Source organism: Bos indicus x Bos taurus, chromosome 7 (genome assembly GCF_003369695.1).
Source record: "Bos indicus x Bos taurus breed Angus x Brahman F1 hybrid chromosome 7, Bos_hybrid_MaternalHap_v2.0, whole genome shotgun sequence".
Taxonomy (NCBI): Eukaryota; Metazoa; Chordata; class Mammalia; order Artiodactyla; family Bovidae; genus Bos; species Bos indicus x Bos taurus.
Window position 1 is genome coordinate 27,779,312 of NC_040082.1, and position 27,003 is coordinate 27,806,314.

The 27,003-nt window shown below is 37.9% G+C and overlaps 1 long non-coding RNA gene across 2 annotated transcripts; it reads left to right on the forward strand.

Moving 5' to 3' along the window:
• The first annotated feature begins 1,824 nt into the window (after positions 1–1,824).
• LOC113895035 lies at positions 1,825–25,353 on the forward strand. Of its 2 annotated transcripts, XR_003511744.1 has the most exons (5): positions 1,825–2,074; positions 3,626–3,785; positions 22,317–22,395; positions 24,628–24,708; positions 25,139–25,353. It is a non-coding gene; the product is annotated as an uncharacterized LOC113895035 (long non-coding RNA). The 2 variants fall into 2 exon arrangements; XR_003511743.1 differs by having other exon boundaries at positions 24,628–25,353.
• The last annotated feature ends 1,650 nt before the right edge of the window (positions 25,354–27,003 follow it).

Here is a 27,003-nt window from a genome sequence, read left to right on the forward strand (position 1 = left end):
GGTGAGAAAGATTAAGTCTACTCTTTTAGCTAATTTTAAGTGTACAATACAGTATTATTAACAATAGTTTCCATGCTGTACATTCAGTCTCCAGAGTGTATTCATCCTAAATAACTAAAGCTTTGTATCCTTTCATCATTTCCTTATTTTTCCCCATCCTCCATCCTCTGGTAACTACCAAACTACTCTCTGCTTTGGAGAGGTTGATTTTATAAAATTCCACATATAAGTGAGATCATGCAGTATTTATTTTTCTGTATCTGTCTTATTTCACTTAGCATAATGTCCGCCAGGTTTATCCATATTATTGCAAACAATAAGGATTTTCTTCCTTTTAAGAGTGTATGATATGTCTAGTTTGTGGAAGATTTTTATCCTAAAAGGGTGTTGAATCTTATCATTTTATCAAATGCTTTTCTGCATCTGTTGAGTGAATCATACAATTTTTTACTTAGGCATTATTGAATGCTAACTAAATGATACCATTTAGTACACAGAAAAATCGACTCTGTACAATTCAGAATAAAAATTAAGATTAGCCCTTCATTTGACCACAAAACTGAAGTGGCATTCTGTATATCATGTCCCAGGTCCATTTTAACTATCTCTATTTTGTGTTTTAAACAACAGAATATAGCGTGCTTAGTGATACTCTTCTTAAAGGAATTAAAACAAAGTCCTAGAATCAGCTTCATCTCTGCCTATTACTGCTGCTCAAGCATTGTAGTATGGATTTTGTCCAAGAAGATGAACTCCCTCTTTTCTCATAATACAGAGTATAACAGACACTCACCATTGAACTAGCTACTTAAAAATACTTTCCATGGAAGATGATGTAAAGAAAAACCTTTCATCATACCCACCTACTTGCAGCCTCACTTTTCTTTTTCTTTCAAATGAACCTCCCAAGAAGCTTGCCCTGAACGCCAAAAACTCCTGAAGTACATCCATTGACTCCTGAAGACAGAATTGGAGGGCAGGCCTTAAAGGTCACGTAGTTCAGCCACCCCTACAAACACTCTCACTTCCGAGCTTCTTCTGGGTTATGTCACCTCCCTTAGTTCCCAATGGGATGAGACATTTAAATTACAACAACTCATTCAGAAACACAAAGCAACTGCTGATTTGAGTCGGCCTCAGCATTTGTGTTTGAGAGAGGGTCCTGGTTGTCTGGTTCACTCCCCAAAATTATTATAGATGATTCAGTTGGGTCACATGACACGGGGTTTAAAAAATAACAACCCTCTTATTGACACATGACCTAGAACTAAGACAGAGGACTTTCGTTGTTGTGATGAAATATTTGGCTCTATGGAAATGTCACTAGCTTTGTTTCCTTTCACGTGGGAAGCCAAGTTATATTTTCATATTAGGCTTATTTTCAACTGTGTCATCCTTGTGGTATCTCAATAAATTGGACCACTCAAAAGGTGCTTTCTGCTCAGCAAAAGTAAGCTACAAAATCATTTTCAAATAAGAGACTGTAAGAGTCATTGTCTCCGCTTTCCATGCCCTCCCTGGCTGCTGGCTTGGTGACCTAGGGCTTTTACCTGGTGGTCTGATGAGTCATGGCATTAAAAAAAGAAGATGATAACAAGGATGTTTGGGTGGTGAGATGGAGAGGCAATTAAAAACCTGCTGGGTGGGCTTTTTCCTGTAGGGCCTAGAAGCTCATTTGGATGATGTTAGTGGATTCTTTTTGTAGTGCCTACGACTATTCTAGAAAATGGAGTAGGAAGGGAAAGTGAAGCCAGACCCATCAGAACAGACTGTCCAGACTCTTAGTCTCTGTGGATTTTACCCTCTTTGAAAGATCTCCAAAAAAGTTACTTTAAAAAAAAAAAAAAATCAGTTATAAAGTTGACTTGGAAGAACAATCTGAACACAAGCAAGCTTGACCACAGAGGGAAGTGTGTCTGGTGGTGGGCTGTCATATAACTCCCCATCTTGTCTCTTAAACCAGTTCCTTCTGAGTTCTCTCTCTTTGCTGATACTGTTCGCAACCTCCAAGAGCCAGCTAGACCAGAGACTTTGGAATCCTCTTCAATCCCCCTTCCTCATCCACTCACACATGGTAAGTTCTCAAATACTTCTTGTCATTTCCTTGCCAATGGCTACCACACAAGTTGAGGGCCTCATCTCATCACCACAGGGTCCGGCAGTGGTCTTTGAACTCTGTCCATTCTCTTCACCCCATCTTATGTCCCCAGAATGATCTTTCCAAAATTCAAGTCCAAATACATCCATGCTTATAAACCTTCAATGGCTCATTCCAAATATAGGTCACGTTGGATTGTAAATCCGCATTCCATACTAATGAATATAATATAATGACCTGTATTTGAGAGGCATATAGCTTAAGAGTGTGGATTCTGGAGTGTCAGCGGGAGCCTGACTGGTCTTTTTACCATCTGTGTGATCTTCAGGAAGTACTGAGCCTCTCTGAATTTCAGTTACTTCATTTGTAAAATAGGGAGAGTAACAGGATCTACCTCATGAATTGTTGTGAGGATTAAACTGTTGTTGTTGTTTATCTTTGAAGTCATGTCTGACTCTTCTGAGACCCCATGGGTTGTAGCCCACCAGGCTTCTCTGTCCATGTGATTTCCCAGGCAAGAATATTGATATGGGTTGCCATTTCCTTCTCCAGGGGGTCTTCCTGACCCAGGGATCAAACTGCTTGGCAGGCAGATTCTTTACCATTGAGCCACCTGGGAAGTTGAAGGATTAAATTAGATAATGCAAAACACACTTGACATGATGCCTGACACCTAATTACTGCTCAGGGCTTGAAAAGTTTTACTACTTTGTTGTTTTAACCTTTCTAGCTCTAGTATTTGCTTTTTCTCAAACATTCTTAGCCATATTCAACTTTTGTCTGTCTCCAGAGGATATTTTGATTTTCCACCATTTTTTCAGGTCCTGCCCAGGAGGAAGAGGAAGACTTGATAGAAAAATGCTTAAAGGAGCTATGGATCCTTGAAAGTTGCTAGACTTTGGGTTGAATGAGTGCGGTGTAATCCATAATTGTTTCCCCACAATTATGCTGAGATATAAACCGTTGCTAGGATCAAAGTGTAAGACAGACTGTCTCCTTTATCGAGCGGATTTGGTGGAGGCCAAGTTATAGTAGCAGATGAATCATACAAAGCTGGTGAAAACTGGTGTTTCAGGAAGACAAATTTAGTAAAAATGGGCACGCAGGGGGGAAATTCTGTGGAACACCATCCTATAATGCCAGTAAGGGGCAGATTCTTAAAAGTGCCACATCAGGTTGGGCCACTTTGCCTGGACTGAACTTCTTTGCTGATTTCGTCACATTTCAATGGTTATTTCAATTGTCCCGTGCCTATTTCCCTTCCCTAACTCCCGCAGTGTTATGTACCTACTCTTGGAAGCTCTCTAATTCGTTGCTTCTATTAGAGCACATACCACGGTATGTGTAGTCATCTCTGGCTTATTATATGTCTTCCTTGTTAGGCTTTGACTCTGTCAGTCATATTCAGATACATGGTAGTATCAATCAAGTGATTGTTTGTTAAAGGACAGCATGCAAAGCAAATTTCTCTCTAAGATATGTTTTTGACGTGGCTGAACTTTTTTCTGCTCCTCTAATTTCTCTCAGGTACACAGTACTTTAAAAGGAAGAAAAATTTATAAGGCCTTTGACTGACAACCTACAAAAGCAAAAGCTGAGTAAGGATACCAACACTTGAATCCAAGGATAATGGAAAAATAACATCTGACTGGAATAAATGGATCACATATATAAGCCATGCTACCATGTGAGTAGAGTAGAAGCAAATTAGGTTGATCCACAGAAAAGCAAATAAGGGTTCTTGGAAAAATATAGGAAATGAAGAACTGGTAGTTCTGGCTGACCTGAGTGTAAAATGCTTCATTCATTTTGCTGGTAAATTTTTTTCCTGCCAATCTGGTTCTCTGGGTCTGCTATTTACCAACTGTGTGGTCTTGAGGAACTTCGATTCTTTGAGTCTCAAATTTCTCATATGTAAAATGAAGTGAGAATGCTATTCTACCTACTTTATCAGTTTCAACTTTCAAAAAGGGGAATATGTGATAGCGTAGCTTTAGCTTGGTCATAGTATTTCCATGAGTAAGTGAGGGTAAAAAAGAAATGCTGATTGTGTGGTTGCTTGTCATGTTTTAACTAATGTAACATTTTGGAACCTACAATTAAGCTTGAACTCATCGAGGTAATGCTTTGTGTTTTCATGTTAAAAATTAATGATTACCTAAAATATTGAGTGAATGCTTTCCTTATCAAAATTCTGGAACTGTTTTACTGCATTAGTCCAAGTCAGTAACGTAATTATGCAGGCCTTTGTAGTTTGTTTTTGAAGATTAGAATTCATCTTATGAGTAGTTTGCTAGAATTCATATCACACACAAAGTAGAACATTTTAAGGTAAAATAAGTGTTTGAACTAAATGAATTTGTTTATACTCTTAACTTTTTGGTACCTGACATTGTAAAACTGTAGTTTAATTGACAATGTGATATTAATATGCTTTAAGTGACTTTATAGGAATTTGATTGCTATTATAACTACAATTATAAACATTAACAAGCCAGATAACAGAGAGCTTTTGGGACGAGCTTTCCAAGTAAATAAGAAGAACTAGTCACTCATTGGGTGTAATTTGATATAATATAGGAATGTTAACTTTCTTATAACTGGATTTAAATAGCTTTTGCCTATACTTGCTTTACTTAATATTAGTGATTGAGAAATATTTCCTGGCTAAGTAATTGATATATGAATGATACTTACTAGATTTGTAGAAGGTATTTGAAATATCTTAAACTCTGTTTATTATCTCATTTATACTTTTCATTTTTTCATAACCAGGTAGATAAAATTTGTTTAATATTGTAAACTTTCCTTTTCACTTCTAATGAAATCATACTCAGGAGGAATCTATTTAAAGTCATTTGTGAAAAGAGGTGTGAATAGTTGGTTCTATAAATAAAGGTTTTACATATTTTGAAATAGGATATGATACCATCAAAAATCACAAGAACTGTCTGGAAATGCAAGGAATTTTAAACAAGCAGTTACTTGTTTTACAAAGTTCACTCAAATATGTATCCACCTTCCTTCATCCCAGGCAATTTTCTGCAGATCTCTTCCAACTAATATTAAGTTGTAAGTGCTGAGCTAAATGAATTTATTTATGCTGTCATCTTTGGGTACCTGATGTTATAAACCTGGAAATCTAATTGGAAATATGATATCAATATGCTATCTTTAGGAGTTTGATTATATGACTTATTTTATGAAGCAAGAACTAATAAAATTGCTAGTTATTTTAATCAAGAACCATTTGAATGCTTATAAATTAAAGATATTTAGATGTCAAGGCAATAAAGCCTGTGAAATGAAATGGACCAGATAACTATTTAAAAGAATTCCCATCTGTCAAGTTGCATAAATAACACAGCCTAGAAATGAGGATTAATTTTCTCTCAGATAACATGTTATCTTGTTTTAATGTGATTAAAAATCCCCACTGGGTCTGATGCTAATCTCTCTTCCAAAGGCGTGGATCTTATCAAGTTTGGAGCCATTCTGGAAATAAGAGAGTACTCTACAGAAGAACTCTCAAGAGCCAGTATCAGTTTTTATAATCTGTTTCTGGGCTAATGAGAGAGTGGTTGAGTTTACACAGATTATCACTTGTGGCTGCCTCATCAACTTGACATTGAACAGGAAGAGAACTCAAAGCTCAAGGAGGCTCAGACAAGGTCAGACAGGTAGAAACTGGGAGACCATTTTTTTAGTGGTTTACCGTAAGATGCTTTAGGTTTTGGTTTTTGTTTTTTTAATCTTATCATCTCCTGATGTCCCTAAAATTCCCTTCTCTAGCTTAGAGGCTTACATTATATAAAGAGTCTTTGCTTTTAAAAATTCAATATGTTATTCAATCAAACAAACATTTATTGAGTATCTGTTATGGACCAGTAATTGTGCTGAAGGGGCTGGAGATGTAACTTTGAGTGAGGACCAGGAGGTGCTTTTCCTTCTGAGGCTCACATAGCGGTGAAGTGGGCATTAACCTGAAGGACACAGAGGCAGGGAGGACGCTGAAAGTGTCCTTCCTCTTTAAATGCTTCTTGTCCCTGCAGCCTTCTGTTATGATGCTGCCTATGTTTATGTCCTCCTGTCACTTTATATTTGAATGAATATCCATCTATGCATTCATTATTCTTTCAACGAATGTCATTTGAGTGACTCCATCATCTTTCTAACAATTGAGTGATAGTCTTGCTCTCAGGCATCTTACGGTCTAGTGTGGGAGATAATACACACACATATACAGGATGATGATGCCATGCCATTCAGAGTTATGGAAGTTCAGATAAAGGGGGGATGATTTCCTGTTGATAGGGTCAAGCAAGGCTTCATGGATGAAGAGCTTGTAAATGGAGCCTTATGATTAGTGAGATTATGAACATAGGGCAAAAAGAGAAAAGTAGCTCAGGTAAAGGACAAGAGAACAAAGGCATAAAATTGAAAACCCAGAGAATCAACAGAGCAAGGGTAAGCATCAGTTTGGACTTACTATCTCGGTTTTGATGGATTAGTTGGGAAGAGAAAAGAGATATAAAGAAGAACATTAAAAGCAACTAATAGATACTTGTTGCCAAGGGCCACTGCAAAATCCTCAGGTATTTGGAAGCTTCCTTGAATGAGACGCACTTTGAAACTCTAGATCTTCTGCAACCACCCACTCCATGATGCTGTTCCTCTAAGTTCCAATTCTCTTACACTACCTAGATATTTAGGAATGTACCGCATTAGACATGACAGATATTGGAGCCAAATACTCAACAATAGTTGGAAACATGTAACTTGGAAAGACATGTCTTTATTTTGAAATTGAATTCCAGACAACACTTTTGGGATTTCAGGACTGGTTACAAATTTGAACTTGTACGAAGTTCAGCAAAGTTCACTTCTAGGGATCCTGGAGAGAATTAGGTGTAAATCAGAACCAGTCGAGGTGGCAATCTGCACACACACATTCATACAGACAGACTTGCCCCAGTCTTCTGTAGCTTTAGATGGAAACCATGTGAAATGCCTTGACAATGCACAGCTTTGGCCGGAAGCCTAGCCAGTTCAGTGCCTTCCATTTGAACCTGAACTTACTGCAGGGTCCATATCCTGCCCACAGAAAATAAGAAGCTTGAAGCAGTAGGTGGGCCCAAACTATTGTCCTTCCTGCCCTGACTTACATTCTGTAAAATTTATGACAATGTGATCACCTCACATTGCCATATAAGTTAGAACATGAAAGGGGAAGCTGAACCTGCTGGGGCTTCCATGATTGGATTTTTCCAGTTGGCATCAATTTCTGTTCCTAGATAGAATTATGACAAAAAGAAAAGAATGGTAGGGAGCCAATATTGTCTTACTGTAACAGGATCTGTTTCATTGAAGGTCATCAATTATGTTAGCATTTTGATCCACCTGTAAAACATATAGTTTTTGAATTTTGAATTGTTTGGTGAGTGGTATTTAACTTAAAAAAGAATCAGAGCTGTGCCTACTAATGCCTTCAGTGCACTTTTCCTGGTTAAAGAAATCTAAAAACTTCAGCATTGCTGTATTGGGACTTTTCTCCTTTATACAAGTCAAAGGTGCAAATTTTAGACACAAAGAGATGCTGATGTTTCCTATTAGAATGTGCTTGAATAACTGAGGTGATGTTTTGGTACATTGTTTAAGAATATTAGACAGAAAGCTGTGTGCAGTATGGCTTAATGTATATTTATCATAGCAACTGAAAATATATCTAAGCTTCATATCGTCACTCCCTATACAGTACAATAAAAAGTTACTGAGTCCTAAATGGTGTGAAAAAATTTTAAAAAGGGCTCCATTGTCACATGAGTGAAACGTACAAATGAGGGCAATGTGTTTTGATGTCGTAAAACAATCTTGAAAGGTGGACATCAAAATGAATCTATTTTTAAAAGTCTGCATTTTGATAATGTGCATTTTATTGCTTATTTGCAAGGTCTGGTACAAAGGAGTACAATCTCCCTCTCCCACTAGGCTGTAGCCATCAAGTACTTTTCAGACATGTTGGCTCCAATAGGAAAGAGGAAAGCATCTGTGTACTAATAGACATTATTTCCATATTTAAGATGTCTACCACCATAACAACCAAGTTTACTAATTTTTTTTCTAAGTGACTTGCCTTCTTAGTTTAAACCATCAGGTTAAAATGAAAAAAGAAAAAAAAAAAAAAAGGACAAAAGACCACACTTCCTTTCAACGAAAGGTGTAATCACTGATTTTTCTTGCAATGTTCCAGAAGAAAGTGGCACTGCTGAGTGATATGTGCGCCCCAGGGCTAGCGGCTGGAGGGCAAAAACCACTTTTTATCCATGATTGACAAATAATACATAATGAGAAGAGAGAAGCAATTCGAGTTTTAAATTTCACTCTCTCTGGCTGTTCAGGGCAGCTGGGCACTCTTGTTCTCACTTGGTAAGCTTTGAGGGGCTGCCAGGAAAGGGGACCTGAGTGACAATTGTTTTGCTCCTCGTACGATCCCCTAAAGCTCTATAAATCTGTGTGGCTTGCTCTTTCAAAGAGGATTCAGCTGCTAACAATTCCCTCATTTCTCCTCAGAATGAAAATCTTGGGGGTCTGGAAATGTCTTGCATGCTTATAATGACCACAGTAGAGTAAGGCTAAGATTTTAAATCCTGACAAGTGGCCTCGCAAGCAGGGAGTCCATTGCTAACTGATGAGTAAGCAGTTGGAGGAAGAGGGGCCGAGTCCACAGAAAAGAAAAATCGAAGCAGATCTCTGTTGCTTTCATAAATAAGCTGTATGAAGTGGTGTTGCAGATATTCAAAGGTTTTACATTTCACAAAATTAAGACATGCTTAATGTAATTAATCTAGGAAATGTGTAAAAGAAAAACCTGCAGATTAAATCTAAAACAACTAGAGATAGCTGGTGTTAACATTTTTGGTCTCTTTTAGATTTCTTTCTGTCTCTACCTCTATATTTTGTCTATGTCAGTTCTCATATCTGTATCTTTATCTCTCTGTAACTGTATCTACATACAATACATACTCATATATTTGCATTCATCCATCAGTCTAAGTGGCTATGTCATGTGGCCTTCTTCCTAATACTTCACTTCCAACTAAAGTTGTGCTCCATCACAACTACAAATGACAGGTATATCCTTCCAACTGATAGATTCTTATCAGGCCTAAAATTTTGGATTCATCCTCTTCTCTTTCTCTCTCATACCACTTCTATTGCATCAGCAATACCTGTCAATCTTAAGTATTTACTCAGAATCCAACCAATTGTCATCTCCTCCTTCCTACCTCCCTGGTCCAGCCATCATCATTTACGTGGATTATTGTGACAATCTCTGAACTGATCTCTGTGCTTCTGCCGTGGTCTCCTTCATCTCCAACAGGATGGCTAGGTTGAGCCTTGAGAAACGCATTAGACCATTCATTCTTCTTCACTGAGATCTCTAATGGCTTCCCATCTCATTCAGAGTAAAGTCCAGAGTTTATACAACGGCTAAAGTTACTTGGGGTCTCTCAATGGGATGTTGTTGGCATTGGAGGCAAAACAGTTTCCCACCATACAAAACAACCCTACAGAGTGTCTCTGTGCCCCTTAAGTGTCAGTAGGGTCCCTGAGTCATTGTAACAACTAAAAACACCTCTCCCCTACATTTCCAAATGCACCGGAGGGGGAATCCCTCTCCCCGCAACCTATGTTGGAGGACCATTCTGGCTTCCCCACCCACAATCCTCTCCCAAATCATCTCCACTATTTCCCCTGGCTTACTCTGTTGCAGCTTTGCTGCTCATGGGTAGACGAAGTGTCCGGTCTAACAGGGTGCCTCACATTTGCTGCTGTATTAATACAAATGTCATCTCAGTGAGGGAGCCTTCTTGCTCAACACTTCATATCCACTACATTATTTTTGTTCCTTGGCATTTATCAGTATTAAACATACTACTGGCTTCCTTATTACTCTTGGTCATTATGGTCTAGTGTTCTGCCTCACTAGAATGTAAACACCATGAAGGCAGGGGATTGGTCTGTTGTGTTCTAAAAATCTCAATAGTTAGAGCTCTCCTGGCACACAATAGGCACTCAATAAAAAATGATCATTAGAGATTTAAAAAATAGATATTTTAATATATTGGGTGTTCAGAGAATTTACAAAGTTAATGTTTCTTAATATTTTTTATGTCAGGAAACTTTCTGAAGCTCTGGTGGAAGTTATGAATCCTCTCCCAAGGAAAGTATATATCTATGTGCATGCATGTGCACTCGAACATTCTTTTCCCAGAGCATTCTTAAAGACAGGTAGAAAGCTGACAACAGAGCTGAGTAGGCCATTGACAGGTAAATGGCTCTTCTCAAAAAAATTGAGGGGCCACCTTGAATCTGGAAACCAGGAAGGAGGACCTGAAGCAAAGTCTGTTCCTACTCTGCTTATTTTGTACTGACTTGGAGGGAAGAATTTACTACATACACATCAGATTTGCAGAGATAGAAATAAAGAAGAGAGAGTTCTAGAATCGAATCCAACCTTGACAGGTTGGAATAATGGGCCAATATAAACATGATGAGACTTAATAGGGATAGATATGGAGTCCAAGTGTCCAATTGTGGAAGTATATGATGGTAAAGATGAACTTTAACAGAAGTTGGGGGTTGCAGTCGAGTGCAACCACATGTGAGTCAACAGAGATTTGCAGCTGCCGAAATAACTAATTAAGCTTTAAGACTGCATAGATAAAGCTATTACAGTGAAATGATTCAATATCCTCTGCTATGCTCTGTTGGACATGATAATACCTGTAATACTCTGGCCAGCTTGGGCTGCCAAGAATTTGGTGGAATATAATGAGAGAAGAAACAACCAGGGGATGAAGAGAGTCTTACTAACCAGAAGCCATAGGTGTTTCACCTGAAGAATGGGAGGCTTTGAGGCAACATGATGAAGAAAGTAAAAGTGTTAGTTGATCAGTTGTGTCTGACTCTTTGCGACCCCATGGACTAATAAGAACTGCTGGCTAAGTCATGTCCTAATCTTCTTTTTTTGAGACTTCATGGACTGTAGCCTGCCAGGCTCCTATGTGCATGGGATTTTCCAGGCAAGAATACTGGAGTGGGATGCCATTTCCTTTTTCCAGGAGATCTTCCTGACCCAGGGATAGAACACAGGTCTGCCTCATTGTGGGCAGCATCTTTATCGTTTGAGTCATCAGGGAGGTCATGATTATCATCTTTAAATATAAAAAAAGTCTGTCATGTGATTAGCATTACCCCAGAGGGAAAATGAAGGACTATTGGGGGGAAAATTACAATACATCATTTTTTCCCAACATGCGAAAAATAATTCTTTCAAAGTACAAATTGTGAAAATTTAAGTGGGGGCTTGCCCTCATTGGAGAATTGAAGATTTAAAAAGTCAATTTGGTAGGAATGTCATAAAATTCTAACACCATACACAAAAATAAACTCAAAATGGATTAAAGATCTAAACGTAAGACCAGAAACTATAAAACTCCTAGAGGAGAACATAGGCAAAACACTCTCCGACATACATCACAGCAGGATCCTCTATGACCCACCTCCCAGAATATTGGAAATAAAAGCAAAAATAAACAAATGGGACCTAATTAAACTTAAAAGCTTCTGCACAACAAAGGAAACTATAAGCAAGGTGAAAAGACAGCCTTCAGAATGGGAGAAAATAATAGCAAATGAAGCAACAGACAAACAACTAATCTCAAAAATATACAAGCAACTCCTACAGCTCAATTCAGAAAAATAAATGACCCAATCAAAAAATGGGCCAAAGAACTAAATAGACATTTCTCCAAAGAAGACATACAGATGGCTAACAAACACATGAAAAGATGCTCAACATCACTCATTATCAGAGAAATGCAAATCAAAACCACTATGAGGTACCATTTCATGCCAGTCAGAATGGCTGCGATCCAAAAGTCTACAAGCAATAATGCTGGAGAGGGTGTGGAGAAAAGGGAACCCTCTTACACTGTTGGTGGGAATGCAAACTAGTACAGCCACTATGGAGAACAGTGTGGAGATTCCTTAAAAAACTGGAAATAGAACTGCCTTATGATCCAGCAATCCCACTGCTGGGTGTACACACTGAGGAAACCAGAAGAGAAAGAGACACGTGTACCCCAGTGTTCATCACAGCACTGTTTATAATAGCCAGGACATGGAAGCAACCTAGATGCCCATCAGCAGATGAATGGATAAGAAAGTTGTGGTACATATACACAATGGAGTATTACTCAGCCATTAAAAAGAATACATTTGAATCAGTTCTAATGAGATGGATGAAACTGGAGCCTATTATACAGAGTGAAGTAAGCCAGAAAGAAATACATCAATATAGTATACTAACGCATATATATGGAATTTAGAAAGATGGTAACAATAACCATGTATACGAGACAGCAAAAGAGACACTGATGTATAGAACAGTCTTTTGGACTCTGTGGGAGAGGGCGAGGGTGGGATGATTTGGGAGAATGGCATTGAAATATGTATAATATCATATATGAAACGAGTCGCCAGTCCAGGTTCGATGCACGATACTGGATGCTTGGGGCTGGTGCACTGGGACGACCCAGAGGAATGGTATGGGGAGGGAGGAGGGTTCCGGATGGGAAACACATGTATACCTGTGGCAGATTCATTTTGATATATGGCAAAACCAATACAATATTGTAAGGTTAAATAAAATTTAAAAAAAAGTAAAAATGATAAAGAGATCATATTTCTGAGTTCTCCTATTGCTATTTGCCTGTTATTCATTTATTTGTTGTGTTAATATGCTTGTAAGCATACAGGTGATAACAGGCACAAAGAACTTGAGGGGGAAAAAAAGTTATGGGGAAAAAATATAATAAAAGCATTGGATTGCCTTTCTTCAGATCCCTCCTTGCTATGGAATTCTGTCACTTGCATAGTGTTCTACTCCCTGCTTATGGGTCACTAGTAGGTCGCTCCCCTGGCCATGTCTCAGTGTGACGTCTGTAGTTCAAATGACATTTTGTTTTTTTGTATAGAATTTTTCTCTATTTCCATTAATATACCCAAATGTAACAACTGACTTAACTGCTTTTAAAATATTGAGAGGGTGGGATGATTTGAGAGAATACCATTAAAACATATACATTACCATTTGTAAAATAGATAGCCAGCGGGAGTTTGAGGTATAAAGCAGGGAACCCAAAGCTGGTGCTCTGTGACAACCTTGAGGGATAGGGTGGGGAGGGAGGTGGGAGGGGGGTTCAGGAGGGAAGGGACACATGTATGCCTATGGCCAATTCAGTTGATGTATGGCAGAGGCCATCACAATATTATAAGGTAATTATCCTCCAATTTCAATAAATAAATCTTTAACAAATTTATTTATTTGTCTGTGCCAGGTCTGACTTGCAGCATGCAAGATCTTTAGTTATGGCATGCAAACTCTTAGTTTCAGCATGTGGAGACTAGTTCCCCAACTGGGGATCCAACTTGGGCCCTAGGCATTGGGAGAACAGAGTCTTAGCCACTGGATCATCAGGGAAGTCCCCTGACTTAACTTCTAATTGAGGCTTTCCTACATGAGGAGGATAAGTTACTCTTTCAAAGATGGTTGAGAAAATCTCTTTCACCAGGCCATTCTTGAAAGAGGTACAGAGCTCTCTGTAGAGTTAATGAGACTTAGGGACTCTTTTCTGAAGGAAAAAGCATCACCATTTCAAATAGGAATTGCAAATGTGAATATATAGCATCCAACAGGCATCACAAGTTAGTATAGCTCCCTCAGTGTAAGACAACCATGAATGGTGGGTGGGCTTTGGTACACCAGACAGCCTATATCATCATGAAAACGGGCAGGTTTTACTAATTCTAGCTAATTGTTCATGTGGTAGGACAGACTCTGTCTTGCTAGATTTTCCCATTTTTTTAAAACTTAGAAATTTAGATTTTCACATGAGATCTTCTGCTTTTAATGCTGGAAAATAATGCAAATAAAAAATTAAACCCTCAAAAGAAATGACTCTGTGCTAACAACACACACGTCTTTCAGAGTGTCACAGATCACCAGTTCATGATCTCTACCGTAAAATCAGTTTCTGGGTTCTTGCCAAAGTCCACTTCATCTTACAATGCACCCCTGGTGTTCCAGAATATCAGTTAGCAAACTGAATTCAACAAATGTTTCTGAGGCTCTAATAAGTGAAACTAGTTTCCTAGATATTTGGGAAAATGAACATGGAGAGCCATGATCTTTCCTCTCAATGTTTATAGTTTTTAGTTAGGTTAAGACAAACACCAAGTTAATTATAATTTAAGACTAACATGTAGTTTGTGAGTGGTGCAATAAAGTATGGAGAAGAGAATATTTGAGAACTGGGGGAATTCAGGAAAGGTGCCTTGAGGAGGACCACTTGTGGTTAACTGTGGAAGATTTTCATAAGTGACCAATGAAGTGGGGAGACATTCTAAAGGACCAGAAAGAAAACAAAGAAAGGTACAGTGAGAGTTGAGTGAGGGATATTTGAGGAACCCGTGTTTAAGTACCAGTTTCCCTGGAGCAAAGGATAGATGTTAGGGATTTGCCTGAGAAAACTTCTCAGGAAGGTTGGAAATCAATGGTAGGCTAAAGTGTTTTGATTTAATTTAATATATTGTATGTAAGAAACTGTATGATATCATAGAAAGAGGCATGTATTCCAGGGCCAAGTCTCAGCAGTATGACCAGTTAGCTGTGTAGCCCTGAATAAATTTTTAAAATTCACTACATGCCATACTACTACTTGTCATATGAGGCATAACCTACTTCAAAATGTGGTGTGAAACATAAATTATATCAGGAAATCAATTCTTGTGAACCTTGGGAACTCATTATTAGTGGTGGGCATGCATTGAAGGTTTGTGACTAGGGGCCGGGAGTGATAAGAGCTGTGCCTTGGGGAACTGGCTGGCAATGATGCTTTGAGTGCATTGTGGGACAGGCAAAAAAAGCCACTAGAAAGTTAATTCATTTGCAATAAACATATTTTCAAATACACAATAATACATGTATAGCCTTCAAAGAGAAGTCAAGGGGTAGGTAGGGAGATGGAAAGTAAGTTTCTTTGAATGTTTCCCAATTACCCAACTATCTTTCCCTGCGGCAATCACAATGGCCAGTTTTTGTGTTTTCTCCCAGAGATTAACCACATGTTTATAAACATGCATGTATAAGCTGTTCCAGGGTTGGAACTATTTCCACTTCAGTGTAGGAAAACCTCTGTTCTGACAGGGTGTGAGACTGCATTCCATTTCAGACTGACAGGGTGAGACCAGACTGCCAAGTATATGGAATGTGGAGAAGTACCCCTGGGAGGTCACTTGGGGGGGCCTGTGGGATTTCCAGGTCACCAGGATGTCTCTTGTTGTCTCCTTAGAGTCGGCTGATCCAGGATTGAAAAGCATTAACCTTTTAGCTATTAAGAACACTTCTGTGCTTTTGAGTTTAATCTAAAGGTCTGAAAGATGTTGGGTGGTCTCCCATGATTTATTTCAAGTCTTTTGGAATTTGAAGATGCAGCTGAGGATGAGACAGAGAGGAGATGAAAGAGTTCAAACAGTTATTTTATATTGAAAAAAAAAAACTGAAAAATTGTTTTGTAAAACTCGTCAATGCCTTTGTAATCTCTGTAACCCAACTCCACTGAATTTGTCCAATTTTGTCTTCACGTTCAATGTTGTTCAAACTTTGGATTCTGTTTGGGCAGTTTCTTTTAAGGGCCTTAAAACGTACCATGGACACTCCAGCAACTATGCCCTCACTGGTTTTGCTCCTCCTTCTTAAAATACCTCTCTCCATCCTCCTTCATTTAGAAGGACCACTAAGTCTTCAAAACGCTCATTGAGTTTGTCTTATTCCATGAAGGCAGAATACCTTAGTAGCTAAGCAATCACATGGTAGGATTTGACTATATGGGTTCATTTCCCAGTTCTGCTTTTTACTAACTTTTCAACGTGGGCAAGTGAATCTCTCTAAGCCTCAGTTCATTTGTCTGTAAAATATTGATGCTAATGATTGCAATGTATAGGGTTGTAGTGGGATTAAATGGTAAGCTATTAAACACATTTGGTACATGGTGAATATTCCGAGAGATGTTAGTATGATGTTAGTAAGGCTTCTGTAATTTTGGTATGATATTCTTCATCCAGTCTTTTCTATATCACTGTGACCTGATGCACAATTAACTACATGCTATATTTTCTTGGCTATTGCTTCTTATATTTTAGACTGATGTCCTCAAATAAGTTTTAAGTTCTTTGAGGGCAGGAACTATGTATTTTAATTCTTTCTGGATATACTATCCATTTTATAAATACTTAAATACTCAGTTAATATAAAGTATTTTTCAAAGTTAAATTAGTTTTAGAGAAGAGCACAATTTCTTCTTTGGAAAGAGATTTGTAATTGTTTTAAGAACAATTATAAGGCATGAGTAAAAATAAATTCTAAAAATAAAAATACACATTTTGTACGTTGATGCAGTCAGCACTCCAAAACAGCATTTCCAGAAAATCTTTGTCTTCCTCTTGGTTTTATTAGACTCTGAAAATCCTTATTTTTCATTAAAAAAAATCATGGTGAATATTGTCATATATAAATCTCTTTGTAAATAAAATCTCATTTCCAAGGAAGTATTGTTTGTTACTGGGTTCTGAACAGATCACTGGTTAAAATTAATCTCAGACCATAGTAGTAGCTGGCATTATATGAATCTTAATACCATCTCGTTGTTCGGTGCCTATCCCAAAGCTGAGTGCTTTCCATGAGAAAACTTGTTTTTCCTCTTTAATGCTAGCTTGCATGAAATCTTCTGGTTTATATTTTTAAGAGGCGATATACATCCTTATATGAGCATGAAACATATTTGCAGAGGCCTCCTTTCCTTTACTTGGACTTATCCCAGTTATCCATTAAAGTTTAATCTTGTCCATGCCTTGTGACATGGTTGCTTGCCAGCAGTATAAGAATTTCATAGCTCAAGCCAATTTATTTAATACTTAAAACATTTGTAGTTTTCTTCCAAGTGTATATCAGAAGGAATATTTATGTTTCAGGATCTTAACTATCTCAGTTAATACCTCTTAAAAAAACAAATGGGTAGATATTGGAAGAGGCTTCCCTGGTGGCTCAGATGGTAAAGAATCTGCCTGTAAGAGGTAGAAGATACTGATGGTTGCCTATGTAGAAGTACGCGTTCTCTACTTATTTCTTCCCAAGAGAATCCCAATTTTGTGTATTCATTACCCTTTTATTATGCAGCCAAGAACCTCAGGGGCAGTTTATACTGCATGGCCATAATTCCATTACTCTACCACCTCAAACACTGGTATACAAATGAGCATGCAACTCAATTATAGCCAAACACCTTTGAAGGGAGATTAGGAAAGAAGTTCCCTCTCTTTTATGGAAGAGTTCTGAAAGCTATTTTTTTCTTCTCTAGGCTGTGGTCATTTATTGTTGTGTGGCTTGTATCTTCTGATGCTATTCTGCTCCGTCCTGAGGATCATGTTATGTAGGGAGTGGGACACAGCTAAGAGAACCGTGAAAGTGGAAGTTGCTCAGTCATGTCCAGACCAGAATACTGGAATGGGTAGCCTTTCCCTTCTCTAGGGGATCTTCCCAACCCAGGGATTGAACCCAGGTCTCCCACATTGCAGGTGTATTCTTTACCAACTGAGCCACCAGGGAGGTGGAACCCAACCAGAACCACTGGACAAAGCCTCCTTCAAGGTTCATCTTAACCCCGGAACTTCCAGCTATGAAAGCCAGTATTTTCCTTAATGTATAATCCATTTTGAACCTTATTCCTTGTTACTGCTGCTGCTAAGTCGCTTCAGTCATGCCTGACTCTGTGCGACCCCATAGACGGCAGCCCACCAGGCTCCACCGTCTCTGAGATTCTCCAGGCAAGAACACTGGAGTGGGTTGCCATTTCCTTCTCCATACATGAAAGTGAAAAGAGAAAGTGAAGTCACTCAGTTGTGTCCAACTCTTAGTGACCCCATGGACTGCAGCCTACCAGGCTTCTCCATCCATGGGATTTTCCAGGCAAGAGTACTGGAGTGGGTCACCATTTCCTTGCCAATTCCTTGTTACTGAGAACATGGTAAGTGATACAGAAACACTCTGAATTTATGTACACAAGTATATTAATGCAATCACCACCAACTAATATTCTTACAAAGGTCTTGAGGTATGTTTGAATTAATCCCTTGAAATTATACTTGAGTTTCTCACCATCACATTTATTGCTACTGTATTTCAACCCTATATTTTTGGAATGACAACAGAATTAAAAAGAGCAAGGAAAAAACAGGGTATTCATTGTTCAGTCAGTTCAGTCGCTCAGTTGTGTCCGACTCTTTGCGACCCCATGAATCACAGCATGCCAGGCCTCCGTGTCCACCACCATCTCCCGGAGTTCACCCAGACTCATGTCCATTGAGTCAGTGATGCCATCCAGCCATCTCATCCTCTGTAGTCCCCTTCTCCTCCTGCCCCCAATCCCTCCCAGCATCAGAGTCTTTTCCAATGAGTCAACTCTTTGCATCAGGTGGCCAAAGTACTGGAGTTTCAGCTTTAGCATCATTCCTTCCAAAGAACACCCAGGACTGATCTTTAGAATGGACTGCTTGGATCTCCTTGCAGTCCAAAGGACTCTCAAGAGTCTTCTCCAACACCACAGTTCAAAAGCATCAATTCTTTCACACTCAGCTTTTGAATATGATTATTTCACCAAACCTGATCCATATTTAGTTGTTAGGATACATTTAAAGAAATGAATCTGATCCATAAATGAAATGGAATCCTCTATCCTCAAGGAATCAATATCAAATTAGACTACCTGATTTTAGAAATACTTATAAATTCAGGTTGACTGAAGTTTGAAAGCCAGTGTTTATTCCCTTTTGAATAACGTTAAGTATTTTTTCACAAAGCAGTGCTTTCCAATCCCATCTATAATTATGCTGATACTCTATTTGTTCATCAGGAAATTCTATACTGGAATTCAGTAAAGCTTTTTAGTAAATTTTCAATGTATTTATTATGAGATAAAAAGCCTAGAGATAAAAGAAATGGTCACGTAGGTCTGTAAGACATACTACTTTTTCAATTCAAAGAAATTCTTCATGTACATCTACATTCAAGAACCTGTGCAATAATTCCAAGGTGTCTAAGAGTTAAAATGTAAGTGCCTAGAGGAGAGCTCTCTGTGTGTGGTCAGCATTTGTGCACAATGAAACCTATATGGGTTTTCACTTTCCTCCAAAAGTGTGTGTGTGTGTGTGTGTATATATATATATATATAAATAAAATTGGGAAAAGAGAAATCAGCATAAAGTGAAGTGCTAGTAGCAATGATTTATGCAACACTTATTGTGGCCAAGACTTTACATTTGTTATTGTATTTAAGTTTCATAACAGTCTTTGTTTTACAGATGAGGAACTTAAGGCTTGGAGAAACTAACTTGTGAAGCTTCCTTGAGGTGGTAATGGAGGAATGGGAATGTAAAGTTAGGTCTAGGTGCCTCTGGAACCCGTGCCCTTAATTGTGATGCATGTTTCCTGAGAATTCCAAGTTAGGGTGGAGACAGGAATTCAGAGCTTCTGAATTTCAGACTGGTCTGCACTTGTCTTATCTGGCTATTCAAAGTGAATGTAGCTTCAGAATTAGAGAATTTGATTGTGTAAACATTGCAAACCAGTAGCAGAGTAGAGATGCTTGGATTCTAAATCCACTCTGCCATTTACTGGCTATATCAGCTTGCACATTTTATTTATCTTCTCTGAGTCCCTACTTTTATTTCTTTAGGATGGAAAGAATACAAATTTCACTGTCTATGTCATGGGTTTTGAGGAGTCAGTCCAATTGTATTTACTATGAAGTATAGAAAAGCATGCATTATCATTATATCACAAATTTCTCATTCCTCCTTACTACATTTCCACATCCAGAAACACTAAATTATAACAATGGAAGACATCTATTATTATTATTGTTGTTGCTATTAATTAGGGAGGGAGTAAGAAAAAGGCAAAATGTTCCCGGGTTTATGCTGATTTTGGAAAACTTGATAATCTGGTACTGGAATAAGACTTTGGACCAGACTTTGACAGAATAGCCAAGAGCTGTACCACCAGGAAAAACACTATTTTAAAAAAGGAAAACATTCCATTTCAATGTTCTCCTTTGTAAGATGTAGAGCAGAATTTAAAAGATGGCTTCTCACCTCCCCCCACAAAAAAATAAATCAGACTCATGTAGCATATGCATTAGACACTTTTAATCTTTTTGTACATTTGAATGAACAAAGGACATATTTTTATAACGTATAATTGCTTGAAATGGAAAGATTATGGACAAACTTACATGTAAAACAACTGAAAAAGTAGAGAGTAAAAATCATATTTAAAAACATCTACAAGAATGAATGCTAGAGAGGGTGTGGAGAAAAGGGAACCCTCCAACACTGTTGGTGGAAATGTAAATTGGTATAGACACTATGGAGAACAGTATGGAGATAAATTTAGAAACTAACAATAAAGCTAGCATATGATCCAGCAATCTTACTCTTGGGCATGTAACTGGAGAAACCATAATTCGAAAGGATACATGTATCCCAATGTTCACTGTAGCACTATTTACAATTTACATGGAAGCTACCTAAATGTCTATTGATAAAAGAATGAATAAAGAAGATGTGGTACATATATACCATGGAGTATTACTTAGTCATAAAGAAAGAATGCCATAATGCCATTTGTAGCAACATGGACACAGAGATTGTCATACTGAGTGAAGTCAGACAGAAAAAGACAAATATCATATGATATCATTTATATGTGAAATCTAAAGAAATATTACAAATGAATCTATTTACAAGACAAAAGTTGAGTTACAGTTGAAGGAAACAAACCTATGGCTACCAACAGGAAAAGGGAGAAGAGGGATAAATTGGAAGATTGAAATTGACATATACACACTACTTTATTTAGGGTAGAATAGATATAGATAGAATAGGTAACTATTAAGAACCTACTGAATAGCACAGGGAACTCTGTATTCAATACTGTGTAATGACTTGTATGCAAATAGAATCTAAAAAAGAGTGGATATATGTATCACAGACTCACCTTGCTATACAGCACAAACTAACAACATTGTAAATCAAGTATACACCATTTAAAAAATTAACTAAAAAATTATGCTGATAATAAAAAAATCATATTTAAAAAATCAATTGGAAAAATCCATTAATAAAGATATCTTGTCAAAGCAATGAATTTCTGATCTAATGAATTCCTTACCACACAGATATTTCAAGTACAGTGTTAATACGCTTCTTTTTTTAAAGCTGATGTTTCACTCAGGTTGATTTTTCTAGAATTGAGTGCAGTTAAAAGCTAGCTTTCTAATGCCAACCAATTAGAGATACAGTTTGTTGGATTTTCATCATGCAGAAAGATAATATGTAATAGAAAAAGCTCTAAGGTAGACATATTCTAGGTTCTGGTACTTATAGGCTCTACAAAAGTAACTGTAACACACTGTGTTTGAAGATTTCAATTTTAACATCTGTTAAATGGAAATAATATGTGCTTCGTTTAATTTAAGCTTACTATAAATGTAAAATAAAATAAACTCCATAGTGCTTGGTAAACTTTAAACACCAGCTTAGAATTCTATCAATATCTTTCCCAATGTTTCTGTGCATATCTGTAATTATTCTTTTAATGATAATGATTATTGTTGAAGTTTTAGAAAACAAAAATTCTAGCTGTTCTTTTATGATGGCTTTCTGAATGGGATGTCTACTAATGCTCAAAAAATAATGAAATTAAGTAGTTATTTGCTTTCTCAGTTTTTATTTGGGAATCTATATACTGTAAATTATTTGAAAAACTGCTTTTAAAGCAGTCTATGAGCCCTTTATACTGTTTGGCTCTTGTGATTTAGAGGATTCCCTTGGTAAATCCTTTGAATGTGAATTATTATAATGCTATTATCTAAAATTTATATTAATTCTAATATTTCTAATGTATATTCAGGGATGGTTTATATACTTCTTAAAAAAAGACCCATAACTACTTTGAGCATTAAAATATTTCTATTATTTTTCAAAAACAAGACAAAAATCAAATTAATAAAACTTTTTCCTTTCACAATTCTGGCAGGCTACTTATGTGAACTGAAATACGGATAAGGAAGCATATCTGGTTCTAATTTCTGAACTCAACACCAGATGTTTTCAAGGTTTGCCTTTTTTTTAAAATTAACTTTCATGAAGCCATCTCAGCCCAAGGGGTGGGGGTGGGAGGGAAATCACTGAAGACTAAAAATTTGAATTTATATTTTTCTAGTAAACCATACTTATCAGGAACATCTCTAGTGAATCATCCAAATGACCAAAGAGACCCTTTAAGTATAAATATATTATATATACTGTTCATATACTGTCAAATCTTTTAAAATAGGATGTGCCATTTTTCTGAAATAGAAGCACCATGTTCCTTATAAAGCCCCTCACACACTGCAGGAGGAGAGAGAGAAGACCTTGGGGAAAGTTTACATCCCAGGAGCCTTGTAAGATAGTCAGTTTTGTGATCCTTATTTGCTCTTCCCAGGCGGCACAGTGGTAAAGAATCTGCCTCCAGTATAGGAGATGCAGAAGATGTGGGTTCTATCCCTGGGTCGGGAAGATCTCCTGGAGTAGGAAATGGCAACGCACTCCAGTATTCTTTGCCTGGAAAATTCCGTAGAGGAGCCTGGTGGGCTCCAGTCCTTGGGGTCCAAAGAATCGGACACAACTGAACCTGCACGCACTTTGCTCTACAAATTTGTGCCATGGAGTCACGAGTCATGTGTTAACTGCTGAGTATGGGAAAGCTCTACCCACTTATGAAATTTAAAACATATTTACCTTTTAAACAATCATTTCCAAGTTGTTGCCCAAAGGTCATTTTCAGGCTCCTTGTGGTTGGAAAGAAATGTAATTTTTGACAACTTCAGGTAAGCTATTAACCAAATAGAATAACCAAGTGTTGAAATGACTAGTTATTAATACCTGGGCTTCCCTAGTGGCTCAGACAGTAAAGAATCTGCCTGTAACACAGGAGATACAGGTTCAATCCCTGGGTCGGGAAGATCCCCTCAAGAAGAAAATGGCAACCCGCTCCAGTATTTTTGCCCAGGAAATCCCACGGACAGAGAAGCCTGGTGAGCTACAGTCCATGGGGCCACAAAGAGTCAGAAACAACTAAGTGACTAATAGTTTCACTTTCACCTGTAGTTACTTCTATGTGTTGCTTTTTCCTTAAAATAAGTACTACGGATATGTATATTTATCTATTTTTATTAATATTGCATTTAATGAGTTTTCCCTTCTTTGAATATACTAAAGGGAGATTAGAATTGCGAATGGGGTTGTGTCTAAACTAAAAGAGCAGCTGCTAACATTAATTCAACAAATAAGTATTGAGGGCACTCTGGAAATGGAGATCTAAGATGCATATGTATAAAGCCGAATCTGTAAATAAAGAGAAATAATCATGAAAAAACTGCAGTCATGTATCATAAGAACTCAGAGCACTGGTAGACTTTCACTCAGTCTTCATTTATTCAGCAGTGTTTATTGGTCACCTGCTGTACTCTGGGCTTCAGAGATACCATGGGGAAAGCTGAGAGACAGCTGCAGGCCTTTCTTCTCTGAGCTTACATTTACAGTTGTCCAGGAGACATTCTCACCCAGATACATGTCAAAAACAACGCATGTAAAATTGAGCTAATTATTTCTACCCTGAAGTCAGCTTTTCCTTCTGGTATCCTCATTTCTGTTAATGGCACTTCTATTCTTTCAGTTCCTAAGGCCTCAAACATCAAATTGTTATGTCTTTTACTTTGCCTCTCATAATGGTGCTGTTTGCTTTCCAAATACCTTGCCATCTTTTCTTTTCTATCCCCTCTCTCCCCTTTTACTCCTCACCATCCTGTCCTTAACCTGGCATATTGCAAAGCCTCCTATCAGATTTCACTTGTCTTCATTATTTTTCCTCTTTCATTTATGTGGATAAAGCTGCTAAATAATTCTTCCTAAAGAAGAATACTAATCACATCACTGCCTTGTTCAGGAGCCCTCAACGTCCCCCTAATCTTTGTCTAATTAAGCAAAATCTCCCAGTCTGTTATTTATAACTACCATAATAGCCCCAATCCCCCTAACCAATGAATATAAATTATATTTATGTCCAAATTATAATGGTCCTGAGCTACCCCCTGCAGACAATGTTCCTTAACCTTCTGGTTCTGATTACCTAACTGTGCTTAGAATTTAAAAAAAAAAAAAAAAAGGAAGAAAAAAAAGCTGTTTTCAGCTTGTGTACTGGGTTTTCCTGAAGCTTGTTGTCTTCCTTTATATTCCAGTAACAATGGCACAGGCCCTCTTCTGCCTCTCTGATTATGTACTCTTTTGTCAACTTTCCATTCTAGATGGTGAGACTCTAAAGAATGGAACTGACAAGGAACGGCCCTGCTCTGTGGGTGGAGAAAGGGAAGAAATGACATAAAAAAGTAAGATTCTTCTTGAGCCAGTCAGTGGATGGTGAAGGCTGGCAGTAGTCATATGTTAATAATTTTGGTCTCAATCATACCCATTTGCCAGCTGTAGTCAACACTTGGCATCTTCCAACTTCTTCCTTTCTGCTTTCCTCTTGTCAACGCCTGCTACATAAAAAACTCCTTGAAGGAGCCTGACTGCTGCTTCATCATGAGAACATCCACACTGGTGCCAAGAACTGGCTCCCAAGGCCGACTCCTGTACCTCACTCTCCAGATGAATGGGACCATGGGCTCTTCCCCCACAACACATCTGATTTCTTATCTCCGTGACTTCCCTCTTTCTGTATACCTCCTCATTTCCACTTGTTGTAGTCCTGTCACTTAAGTTCCATATCTTATGCCAGCCACTCTCTGATGCTTTTTCCAATTTCTTTAACATCAGGACAACCTTACTGTATGCCAAAGAAGCATTCCCAACTACCTGGAATAATCTGCATAAGTCAAGATGAATTTCCCCATATACATTAAAAAGAGTGACAAGCACTTCTGTTTATCAGCTCGCCTGTGGGGACTGCCACATGGTAACAGCATAAAGAGAATTCATAAATTACTTTATCCTCATACTTTGAAAATATGTAATTCCTGATAAATGTTAAACATTTTGAGAGATGTACATTATTTTGAAATCTTTGCATAAAAGGACACTTAACACTAATGAATCTATCTTCAGGGCAGCAGTGGAGATGCAGACATAGAGAACACGTTTGGACACAGTGAGGGAGGGAGAAGGTGGAATTATTTGAGAGGGTAAACATATGCATTGCTGCTACTGCTACTGCTAAGTCACTTCAGTCATGTCCAACTCTGTGCGACCCCATAGACGGCAGCCCACCAGGCTCCCCTGTCCCTGGGATTCTCCAGGCAAGAACACTGGAGTGGGTTGCCATTTCCTTCTCCAATGCATGAAAGTGAAAAGTGAAAGTGAAGTCGCTCAGTCATGTCTGACTCCTAGCGACCCCATGGACTGCAGCCCATCAGGCCCCTCCGTCCATGGGATTTTCCAGGCAAGAGTACTGGAGTGGAGTGCCATTGCCTTATGCATTACCATATGTAAAACAGATAGCTGGTGGGAATTTGCTGTATAACACAGGGAACTCAAAGCCAGTGCTTTGTGACAACGTAGAGGGGTGGGATGGGGAAGGAGGTGGGAGGGAGATTTAAGAGGGAGGGGACATATGTATACCCATGGCTGATTCATGCTGATGTAGGCAGAAACCATTACAATATTGTTTAGTAATTATCCTCCAATTAAAAATAAAATAGTTTTTAAAAAAGATACCTGAAATGCCTCTATTTGTCCATAACTATCTCAGCTAAAATCTAACTGAAGAATATTCAGGATTATAGGCATAAAAGGTAAGTCTATATAATATCAGAATATTCAATTAAAAAAAAAAAGGTTCATACGAATGTAGGGCAAACAGCAGTGAGTACCATCCTTCAGGAGATAATTTTCTATAGATGAGACTAATCTCACAGTCTTTTAAATGGTGTTTTAAAAGCTCTGGGAAAACTGTATGCAACCATACTCCATTTGAAGCCTATTTTCCCCTTGAGGTATTAATAAAATTTGACTCAAAGTTCCTAAAATTTAACACTTATCTCCTCTTTCTTTGTCTATTTCACTTCTCTGTTACAATGTGTAGCCCCAGCTGCCCTCCTGTCATCTGTTTTAAAAACTAAGTTAAAAAGTGGATAAATTTACTGGTCGATCTATGTGAAGTGAAGCAGGTTGGAGTTCCGCACCTTTATGGGAGATATTAGGGGAATGGGGTCTCACTGTGTAGGAGCAACCATTTGTCTGCACTCTTTTTTTTCTCCTCTCCTCCCATTTTCCTTTAATTTCCACTCCTGTCCATTCTTCTCTGATATAACCAGGAAATTCTTCCACTTTGTCTAGCAGAACAGTTTGAAGAGCAGCCTACTTGTATCTTTAATCCCAAGTGTTTATGAAATTTTTTTATGAAGCATGTCAGTGTCTTCCCTGCAAAGAATTCTGGTCAACACATATTTTTCCCCCATATTTTCCTTTACTAAGAGAGACTAGAAATCAGAACTTAAATCACACCGATGGATGGAATGAACATACATTATATGTGATAACATAAAGACAGTCATTTTATTTTGGGGATTTGTTGCAGGAATAGATTGTGTCTATTGGGCTTGATTGTGTGTTGCCTAATCTAGTATCAACTAATGAAGGTTTGGTTTTTTCTTTTATAATTTAAGTTTTAAATTGAGGTGGGT